The sequence below is a fragment of the Cucurbita maxima genome, unplaced genomic scaffold (assembly GCF_002738345.1).
Source record: "Cucurbita maxima cultivar Rimu unplaced genomic scaffold, Cmax_1.0 Cma_Scf00189, whole genome shotgun sequence".
Taxonomy (NCBI): Eukaryota; Viridiplantae; Streptophyta; class Magnoliopsida; order Cucurbitales; family Cucurbitaceae; genus Cucurbita; species Cucurbita maxima.
The window spans coordinates 58,169-68,526 of NW_019272205.1; the positions used below are offsets into that span (position 1 = coordinate 58,169).

Below are 10,358 nucleotides of genomic sequence, written 5' to 3' on the forward strand. Positions count from 1 at the left end.
GACCTTAAAATCATCTCCAAAACCCGCGTCTCGGCTAACATTTCTCCATTTGGTTGAGTTGGTTTACCACAGTGTGTACATGCGTGACGTAGTCAAATACACTTTATAACTTCTTTATCTTCATGATCTCCAACTTGCCACGAAGAGTTTTGAGACGCACTTGTTTGACTCGGTCGATTCATTTGAACACTTTTCCTAAAGTGTCCGACGCTTCTTTTGAAGTAGTTGCACTGACAAGCTTCTCAAAGCCCGACACGTCAACGGCTCGGAACTACATGTAAAGTGCCCCCTCATCCTTTGATCGCATCTCTTTTAACGCCTTGTTTTGTGTTGCTGTATAAACCAGGGTATCTTTTGGTTCTTCTAACTCTTCTTCGACCACCTCCCATGCATCTTGAGAACCAAGAAAAGCTTTCATATGAATGCTCTAATTCTCGTAGTTTGTCTTCATTAGTCGCGGTAGCGACATTTGACCCGTCACATTCGCCATTGGCTTGATACACATTTGTTAAACAAAACTAATAAATTTGTGAAATAAGTCTCACACACACTAACGATAGAAGGAGACAAAGAACACTCTGTTTATCTGAAAAAACCTTCTATTGCTTCTCTATTTCTTTTCTTTTTTTTTTTTCTCTGCTCTCTTTACCATTTTACAATAGTAATAAAAAATGTATTTACAAGGTCCTAAATATAGACATAAGAATGTCATTATTTCCTAACCCATAAAAAGTCATTCTTCATATAAAGATTCTTGGCCTTTCATCTTCAACACTCTTGGCCTTTCCCTCTAAGACTGACTCTTGATTTAAAACCCACTCAAATTCTCCATAAGGAATCCGATCCCTGCCACTTCCTTGCGATGAATCCCTTACCCTGATCCCCACACAAATAAATAGAGAATTTCGTGGAAATGGAGAATGAAATAGATGGTGAGGATGATGACAGGGAATGGACATCTCTACCTGTGGCCCCTGCACATGTCGTGTTTTATGGTTGTATGACATATACTATGTTATGTATATGATATGATATACGATATGTTGCATACTAGTTATGCTATGATATCATATACACTATTCTAGGACTATGAGGCATTAGAAAATCGTGTATTGTTAATTATTAAAAATATGAAATGAATCAAGTATTTATATCTCATAGGAATACTATGCTAGGAATAGATTGGATGTATGACTAGCTTTCTAGCGCCATGAATATATGTCATGCTTTAATGTTATGGGACCTCATGCATTTTGTATACCACGTGCATCGAGATACTTCTATATTATGTTTAGTACACCCTATGCCTATGAAACATTAGAAAAACCATGTATTGTTAATCATGAACAATATGACAAGAATCAAGTATGTATGTCTCATAGGAACGTTATGTTGTGTTTTAATGTTAGGGATCTCATGCATTTTATATGGGAGGGGCATCGAGATACTTCCCCATTATGATTAGTACAAACACATACCTTAAAATATTTATGTTCCGTATGATATTATGCTGGTCGTTTCCCTTCATGGTATTTGGTAGTGTGAGTGTGCACAAGCTCGACGAGGCAAACCCATAGAGTACTCTTATACCAACCCACCTGGTGGTCAATGTGCACATTCATGAGTCGTGTGTAGGGAAGTACAACATATTCAACTCTGCTCGGACTGAAAAGCAAAGCCCAAGCCCATGCCACAATGTATTTATGAAAGGATAGGTCCCACTATATTACACGTCATTCATATTCCGACCTTAAGAGTGGGATTACTTACTGAGTATTTATTAAAGTACTCAAACCACATGCTACTCTTATTTTAAAGTAAAGGTAAGATACCCATTTACGGATGACAACGTTGCGTTCAAGGCCAAGAAACCAAAGTTAGGGTAGTTGCATTCATGTTATTTTTAGTAATCCTTAGGTTAGATCAGGGCATTGCTTTATTTTTATTTAAACTAAAGTTATCTGTTTTCCACTATGTTGTTCATAACAATATTGTTTTAATGAGTTCATTATGAACATTTAAGTCCATAGCACCATTTATGAAATGTTGTAAATACATTCTTTCATGCATAGTAGTAATGTCATGTATGCCGTGACTCTATTTTTTAATAGGAAAATAGAGTAGTTGGTTATAAGAACCATGAATAAAAAGGGATAAAAATCTGTGTCATCTGACAAGTGTAGATATTTTTTTTTACAGATTATCCAGAAAGTTCAATCTCAAAATCACAGTGATTCTGAAGCTCTCAATGTCATTTAAGCTTCCCCTATAAAGTTGAAAGTTTAGGTAACAGTTTGGAACAAGAATTGAGCTCTTTTCCAAAAGGCATAACAAGTTATTCATACAATTCAACCTTAGTTTTGAATTACATAGGCATAACAAGATTGTCGTGTTAAAAACGTGGAGGTCGTAGGTTTGAAAATTACATAGGCCAGTTTTATTAATTCTTAATAATATCTTTACATGATACGGGATTACAACAGTACGAACTTTAAACCGATGATACGGCCGTTCACAATTTTTCTTTAGATCTGAGTCGTTCGATATTTTCTTCAATGAAGGATGAAATTCGAGGATTTCTGAGAGTCATTTCAGGAACAAGAAGGAGGTAAATGAACTTATTTTGGCCGTTCGATATGTTCTTTTACGAAAGATGAAATTCGAGTATTTCTCAGAGTCTTTTCACGAACAAGGAGGTAAATGAACTCACTTTGAAGGCCAGATTCAGTATTGGGACTCTCATGAGAGAAAATTTTTCAGTAAGCCACGTGTCAACTTGTGGGAAGGAAAACGCGTGAGAAAGCCGGCAAGCCACGTGTCAACTTGCGGGAGGGAAAGCGTGTCAGACAGCCTGAGGGACACGTATCGACGATTGGGTGGAATAACGCGTCAGGCGCATTGTTAGGCAAGAAAGTCAATGGCCTATTAGCTTAGTTGGTTAGAGCATTGTGCAAATAACCTGGAGGTCGCAGGTTTGACACTTGAATGGACCAATTTCATTCATTTTTAATTATATCTTTTCAAGATACGAGTTAAAACACTACGAACTTTAGAAGATAATGACTTTTTTAAGTTTATTATGCATAAAGTTATGTAAACAAAACTCGATTGGCAGTATTAAGAGCTAACGACCTATAAGGTGCATAAAACCTATGCCCAATTAGCTCAGTTGTAAGATTATTGTTTTAAAAACGTGGACGTCGTAGGTTCGACAATTCCATAGAACAAGTTTTTTTAATTCTTCATAATATCTTTTCATGATACAGGGTTACAACAGTACGAACTTTAAACCGATGATACGGCCGTTCAAAATTTTCTTTAGATCTGAGTCGTTCGATATGTTCTTACATGAAGGATGAAATTCGAGGATTTCTGAGAGTCATTTCAGGAACAAGAAGGAGGTAAATGAACTTATTTTGGCCGTTCGATATGTTCTTTTACGAAAGATGAAATTCGAGTATTTCTCAGAGTCTTTTCACGAACAAGGAGGTAAATGAACTCACTTTGAAGGCCAGATTCAGTATTGCGACTCTCATGAGAGAAAATTTTTCGGCAAGCCACGTGTCAACTTGTGGGAAGGAAAGCGCGTGAGAAAGCCGGCAAGCCAAGTGTCAACTTGCCGGAGGGAAAGCGTGTCAGACAGCCTGAGGGACACGTATCGACGATTGGGTGGAATAACGCGTCAGGCGCATTGTTAGGCAAGAAAGTCAATGGCCTATTAGCTTAGTTGGTTAGAGCATTGTGCAAATAACCTGAAGGTCGCAGGTTTGACACTTGAATGGACCAATTTCATTCATTTTTAATTATATCTTTTCAAGATACGAGTTAAAACACTACGAACTTTAGAAGATAATGACTTTTTTAAGTTTATTATGCATAAAGTTATGTAAACAAAACTCGATTGGCAGTATTAAGAGCTAAAGACCTATAAGGTGCATAAAACCTATGCCCAATTAGCTCAGTTATAAGATTATTGTTTTAAAAACGTGGAGGTCGTAGGTTCGACAATTTCATAGACCAAGTTTTTTTAATTCTTCATAATATCTTTTCATGATACGGGGTTACAACAGTACGAACTTTAAACCGATGATACGGCCGTTCAAAATTTTCTTTAGATCTGAGTCGTTCGATATGTTCTTACATGAAGGATGAAATTCGAGGATTTCTGAGAGTCATTTCAGGAACAAGAAGGAGGTAAATGAACTTATTTTGGCCGTTCGATATGTTCTTTTATGAAAGATGAAATTCGAGTATTTCTTAGAGTCTTTTCATGAACAAGGAGGTAAATGAACTCACTTTGAAGGCCAGATTCAGTATTGCGACTCTCATGAGAGAAAAAATTTCGGCAAGCCACGTGTCAACTTGTGGGAAGGAAAGCGCGTGAGAAAGCCGGCAAGACAAGTGTCAACTTGCCGGAGGGAAAGCGTGTCAGACAGCCTGAGGGACACGTCTTAACGATAGGGTAGAATAACACGTCAAGTGCATTGTCAGGCGAGAAAATCTGTGGCCTATTAGCTCAGTTGGTTAGAGCGTCGTGCTAATAACGCGAAGGTCGCAGGTTCGAGACCTGCATGGGCCAATTTTCCTTATTTTTAATTATATCTCTTCATTATACGAGTTAAAACACTACGATTTTTAGAAGATAATGACTTTTTTTTAAGTTTATTGTGCATAAAGTTACGTAAACGAAACTCGATTGGCTGGATTAGGAGCTAACGATCTATAATGTGCATAAAATCTTTGCCCAATTAGCTCAGTTGTAAGATTATCGTGTTAAAAACGTGGAGGTCGTAGGTTCGACAATTACATAGGTCTAGTTTTATTAATTATTAATAATATATTTACATGATACGGGGTTACAACACTACGAACTTTAAACCGATGATACGGCCGTTCACAGTTTTTCTTTAGAGGATTTATGAGAGTCATTTCAGGAACAAGAAGTTGGTAAATGGACTAGTTTTGGCTGTTTCGATATGTTCTTGTTGGTAAATGAACTAGTTTTGGCCGTTCGATATGTTCTTTTATGAAAGATGAAATTTGAGGATTTTTTAGAGTCTTTTCACGAACAAGGAGGTAAATGAACTCACTTTGAAGGCCAGATTCAGTATTGCGACTCTCATGAGAGAAAATTTTTCGGCAAGCCACGTGTCAACTTGTGGGGAAGGAAAGCGCGTGAGAAAGCCGGCAAGCCAAGTGTCAACTTGCCGGAGGGAAAGCGTGTCAGACAGCCTGAGGGACACGTCTTAACGATAGGGTAGAATAACACGTCAAGTGCATTGTCAGGCGAGAAAATCTATGGCCTATTAGCTCAGTTGGTTAGAGCGTCGTGCTAATAACGCGAAGGTCGCAGGTTCGAGACCTGCATGGGCCAATTTCCCTCATTTTTAATTATATCTTTTCATTATACGAGTTAAAACACTACGATTTTTAGAAGATAATGACTTTTTTAAGTTTATTATGCATAAAGTTACGTAAACGAAACTCGATTGGCTGGATTAGAAGCTAACGATCTATAATGTGCATAAAATCTTTGCCCAATTAGCTCAGTTGTAAGATTATCGTGTTAAAAACGTGGAGGTCGTAGGTTCGACAATTACATAGGTCTAGTTTTATTAATTATTAATAATATATTTACATGATACGGGGTTACAACACTACGAACTTTAAACCGATGATACGGCCGTTCACAGTTTTTCTTTAGAGGATTTATGAGAGTCATTTCAGGAACAAGAAGTTGGTAAATGAACTAGTTTTGGCCGTTCGATATGTTCTTTTATGAAAGATGAAATTTGAGGATTTTTTAGAGTCTTTTCACGAACAAGGAGGTAAATGAACTCACTTTGAAGGCCAGATTCAGTACTTCGACTCTCATGAGAGAAAATTTTTCGTCAAGCCACGTGTCAACTTGTGGGGAAGGAAAGCGCGTGAGACAGCCGGCAAGCCACGTGTCAACTTGCGGGAGGGAAAGCGTGTCAGACAGCCTGAGGGACACGTATTGACGATTGGGTGGAATAACGCATCAGGCGCATTGTGAGATGAGAAAATCTATGGCTTGTTAGCTTAGTTGGTTAGAACTTTGTGCTAATAATGTGAAGGTTGTAGGTACGACAACTGCATGGGCCAATTTCCCTCATTTTTTATTATATCTTTTTCATGATACGAGTTAAAACACTACGAACTTTAGAATATAATGACTTTTTTAAGTTTATTATGCATAAAGTTATGTAAACGAAACTCGATTGGCTGTATTAAGAGCTAACGACCTATAAGGTGCATAAAACCAATGGCCAATTAGCTCAGTTGTAAGATTGTTGTTTTAAAAACGTGGAGGTCGTAGGTTGGACAATTTCGTAGACCATGTTTTTTTAATTCTTCATAATATCTTTTCATGATACGGGATTACAACAATACGAACTTTAAACCGATGATATGACCGTTCAAAATTTTTTTTAGATCTGAGTCGTTCGATATGTTCATACATGAAGGATGAAATTCGAGGATTTCTGAGAGTCATTTCAGGAACAAGAAGGAGGTAAATGAACTTATTTTGGTCGTTCGATATGTTCTTTTACGAAAGATGAAATTCGAGTATTTCTCAGAGTCTTTTCACGAACAAGGAGGTAAATGAACTCACTTTGAAGGCCAGATTCAGTATTGCGACTCTCATGAGAGAAAATTTTTCGGCAAGCCACGTGTCAACTTGTGGGAAGGAAATCGCATGAGAAAGCCGGCAAGCCAAGTGTCAACTTGCCGGAGGGAAAGCGTGTCAGACAGCCTGAGGGACACGTCTTAACGATAGGGTAGAATAACACGTCAAGTGCATTGTCAGGCGAGAAAATCTATGGCCTATTAGCTCAGTTGGTTAGAGTGTCGTGCTAATAACGCGAAGGTCGCAGGTTCAAGACCTGCATGGGCCAATTTCCCTCATTTTTAATTATATCTTTTCATTATACGAGTTAAAACACTACGATTTTTTTTTAGAAGATAATGACTTTTTTAAGTTTATTATGCATAAAATTATGTAAACGAAACTCGATTGGCTGGATTAGGAGCTAACGATCTATAATGTGCATAAAATCTTTGCCCAATTAGCTCAGTTGTAAGATTGTCGTGTTAAAAACGTGGAGGTCGTAGGTTCGACAATTACATAGGCCAAGTTTTATTAATTCTTAATAATATGTTTACATGATACGGGGTTACAACACTACGAACTTTAAACCGATGATACGACTGTTCACAATTTTTCTTTAGATCTGAGTCGTTCGATATTCAAGGATTTCTCAGAGTCTTTTTACGAACAAGGGGGTAAATGAACTCACTTTGAAGGCCATATTCAGTATTTCGACTCTCATGAGAGAAAACTTTTCGGCAAGCCACGTGTCAACTTGTGGGAAGGAAAGCGCGTGAGACAGCCGGAAAACCACTTGTCAACTTGCGGGAGGGAAAGCATATCAGACAGCCTATCGATTGGGTTGAATAACGCGTCAGGCGCATTGTGAGGTGAGAAAACCTTTGGCCTATTAGCTCAATTGGTTAGAGCGTCATACTAATAATGCAAAGGTTGCAAGTTCGATTCCTACATGGGGCCAATTACCCTCATTTTTAATTATATCATTTTCATGATACGAGTTAAAACACTACGAAATTTAGAAGATAATGACTTTTTTAAGTTTATTATGCAAAAAGATATGTAAACAAAACTCGATTTTTTTTAAGTTTATTATGCAAAAAGTTATGTAAACAAAACTCGATTGGCTGGATTAGGAGCTAACGATCTATAATGTGCATAAAATCTATAACCATTTAACTCAGTTGTAAGATTGTAGTGTTAAAAACGTAAAGGTCGTAGGTTCGACAATTACATAGCAAAGTTTTATTAATTATTCATAATATCTTTTCATGATACGGGGTTACAACAGTACGAATTTAAATAGATGATACGGCTGTTCCCAATTTTTCTTTAGATCTGAGTTGTTCGATATGTACTTCTATGAAGGATGAAATTCGAGGATTTCTCAGATTCAGTTTGTGACTCTCATGATAGAAAATTTTTCGGCAAGCCACGTGTCAACTTGTGGGAAGGAAAGCGCGTGATACAGTCGGCAAGCCACGTGTCAACTTGCGGGAGGGAAAGCGTGTCAGACGGCCTGAGGGACACGTATTGACGATTGGGTGGAATAACACGTCAAGCGCATTGTCAAGCAATAAAATTTATGGCCTATTAGCTTAGTTGGTTAGAGCATCGTGCTAATAACTCGAAGGTTGCATGTTCGACACCTGCATGTGCCAATTTCCCTCATTTTTAATTATATCTTTTCATGATACGAGTTAAAACACTACGAACTTTAGAAGATAATGACTTTTTTAAGTTTATTATGCATAAAGTTATGTAAACGAAACTCGATTGGTTGGATTATGAGCTAACGATCTATAATGTGCATAAAATCTATGCCCAATAAAGCTCAATTGTAAGATTGTCTTGTTAAAAAGCCAAAATAACACATGCAAAAAAGAACAAAAGGCCTTGGACACATGGAGGTCGTAGGTTCGAACATTACATAGGCCAAGTTTTATTAGTTCTTAATAATATCTTTACATGATACGGGGTTACAACAGTACAAACTTTAAACCGATGATACGGCCGTTCACAATTTTTCTTTAGATCTGAGTCGTTCAATATGTTCTTTCAATGAAGGATGAAATTCGAGGATTTCTGAGAGTTCTTTCAGAAACAAGAAGGAGGTAAATGAACTTATTTTGGCGGTTCCATATGTTCTTTTAAGAAAGATTAAATTCTTGGATTTCTTATAGTCTTTTCACGAACAAGGAGGTTAATGAACTCACTTTGAAGGCCAGATTCAGTATTGCAACTCTCATGAGAGAAAATTTTTCGACAAGCCATGTGTCAACTTGTGGGAAGGAAAGCGCGTCAGACAGCCGGCAAGCCACGTGTCAACTTGTGGGAGGGAAAGCGTGTCAGACAGCCTGAGAGACACGTATTGACGATTGGGTGGAATAGCGCATCAGACGCATTGTCAAGAGAGAAAATTTTCCACGTGTTAACTTGTGGGATGGAAAGCGCGTCAGATAGCCAGCAAGCCACGTGTCAACTTGCGGGAGGGAAAGCGGCCACGTGTTAACTTGCGGGAGGGAAAGCGTGTCACGTGTCAACTTGCGGGAGGGAAAGCGTGTCAGAAAGCCTGAGGGACACGTATTGACGATTAGGTGGAATAACGCGTCAGGCTTGTTGTAAAGTGACTCGGCTCCACTCGATATTCGACACGCGATAGCTCATCCGACCCACGCCCACGTCTAACCAAGTTTGACTAGAAGGATGTTCAACTCGATCCGTATGGTGCCACGCTTCAATGTAAAGAATTTCACTTTCCAGCACGCACCTTGGTTTTGAACCCACGACTTATCATTAACATTCCTCTCTTTCTCCATACTTCTTCAATTCTTTTCACAAGCTTAGAAATTACTTTCCCATTCTCTTTCTTCCCCTGTGTGAGATAGAAAGAACTCCCACTCAGCTCATTCTTCTCTAAGCTTTCAATCTCCAATTCTAAAAGCTTTCTTTTCTTTTTCAATCTCTACTTTCTCCTTCAAAATGCGCTCGTTCAGGGATTTCAATGTCTGCAACTAAGACTTCTCCATAGATTTATCCACCGTAGATTTTGGTTGTTGCTCTAAATCTCTATTCTCCTTCTGATGATCTGGTAGTTTCTTTGGCTCGTTCGTCGATTGCGTGTTCAATCCAGATTCCTTCTTCGATTTTCTCATCTCCAATATGGTGATATTTCCGAATCCCCTGTGTATCCCCTCATTTCCAACGGTTTTCACCGCCTCACAACTACCGCCATCGTCTTTTTCTCCGTCGTGTTCTTACGCTTTCAGATCTTCATTTTTAGCCATCAAGAGAAGACCTAAGACCTTGGTTTGTTGCGTCACCAAGGCTAGGTTGATTGTTTCTTCCACATTTTTATCGGCTCGACAATCTTTTACAAAATGGCCCTCTACCACAATTGTAACATTTGTCGGAGTTATAATAATTTGCATAGTGCATATTTATGACATTTGTAGCACTGAATGTTCTACCACAATTGTAACATTTGTCGGAGTTATAATAATTTGCATAGTGCATATTTATGACATTTGTAGCACTGAATGTTGGAGTAAATTGATCGACTGCCTCTTCCTCCATTGCGTCCTCTTCCATGCCAATTTGCTTGGCTCGGCTGTCCCTTCTTCTTATATTATCCTTCATGACTACTTCCTTGAGCACAGTGACCATTTTTACTACTTTCACTATCAAAACCTCTACCTTCAAAATTTTAAGAGTAGAGTACCTTTTA

The 10,358-nt window shown here is 38.2% G+C and overlaps 4 non-coding genes across 4 annotated transcripts; all 4 read left to right on the top strand.

Moving 5' to 3' along the window:
• The first annotated feature begins 4,505 nt into the window (after positions 1-4,505).
• TRNAI-AAU lies at positions 4,506-4,579 on the top strand. The gene has a single exon. It is a non-coding gene; the product is annotated as a tRNA-Ile (tRNA).
• Positions 4,580-5,300: 721 nt separating this feature from the next.
• On the top strand, positions 5,301-5,374 carry TRNAI-AAU. Its single transcript has one exon. It is a non-coding gene; the product is annotated as a tRNA-Ile (tRNA).
• Positions 5,375-6,846: 1,472 nt separating this feature from the next.
• On the top strand, positions 6,847-6,920 carry TRNAI-AAU. Its single transcript has one exon. It is a non-coding gene; the product is annotated as a tRNA-Ile (tRNA).
• A 1,298-nt stretch (positions 6,921-8,218) lies between these two features.
• Positions 8,219-8,292, top strand: TRNAI-AAU. Its single transcript has one exon. It is a non-coding gene; the product is annotated as a tRNA-Ile (tRNA).
• The last annotated feature ends 2,066 nt before the right edge of the window (positions 8,293-10,358 follow it).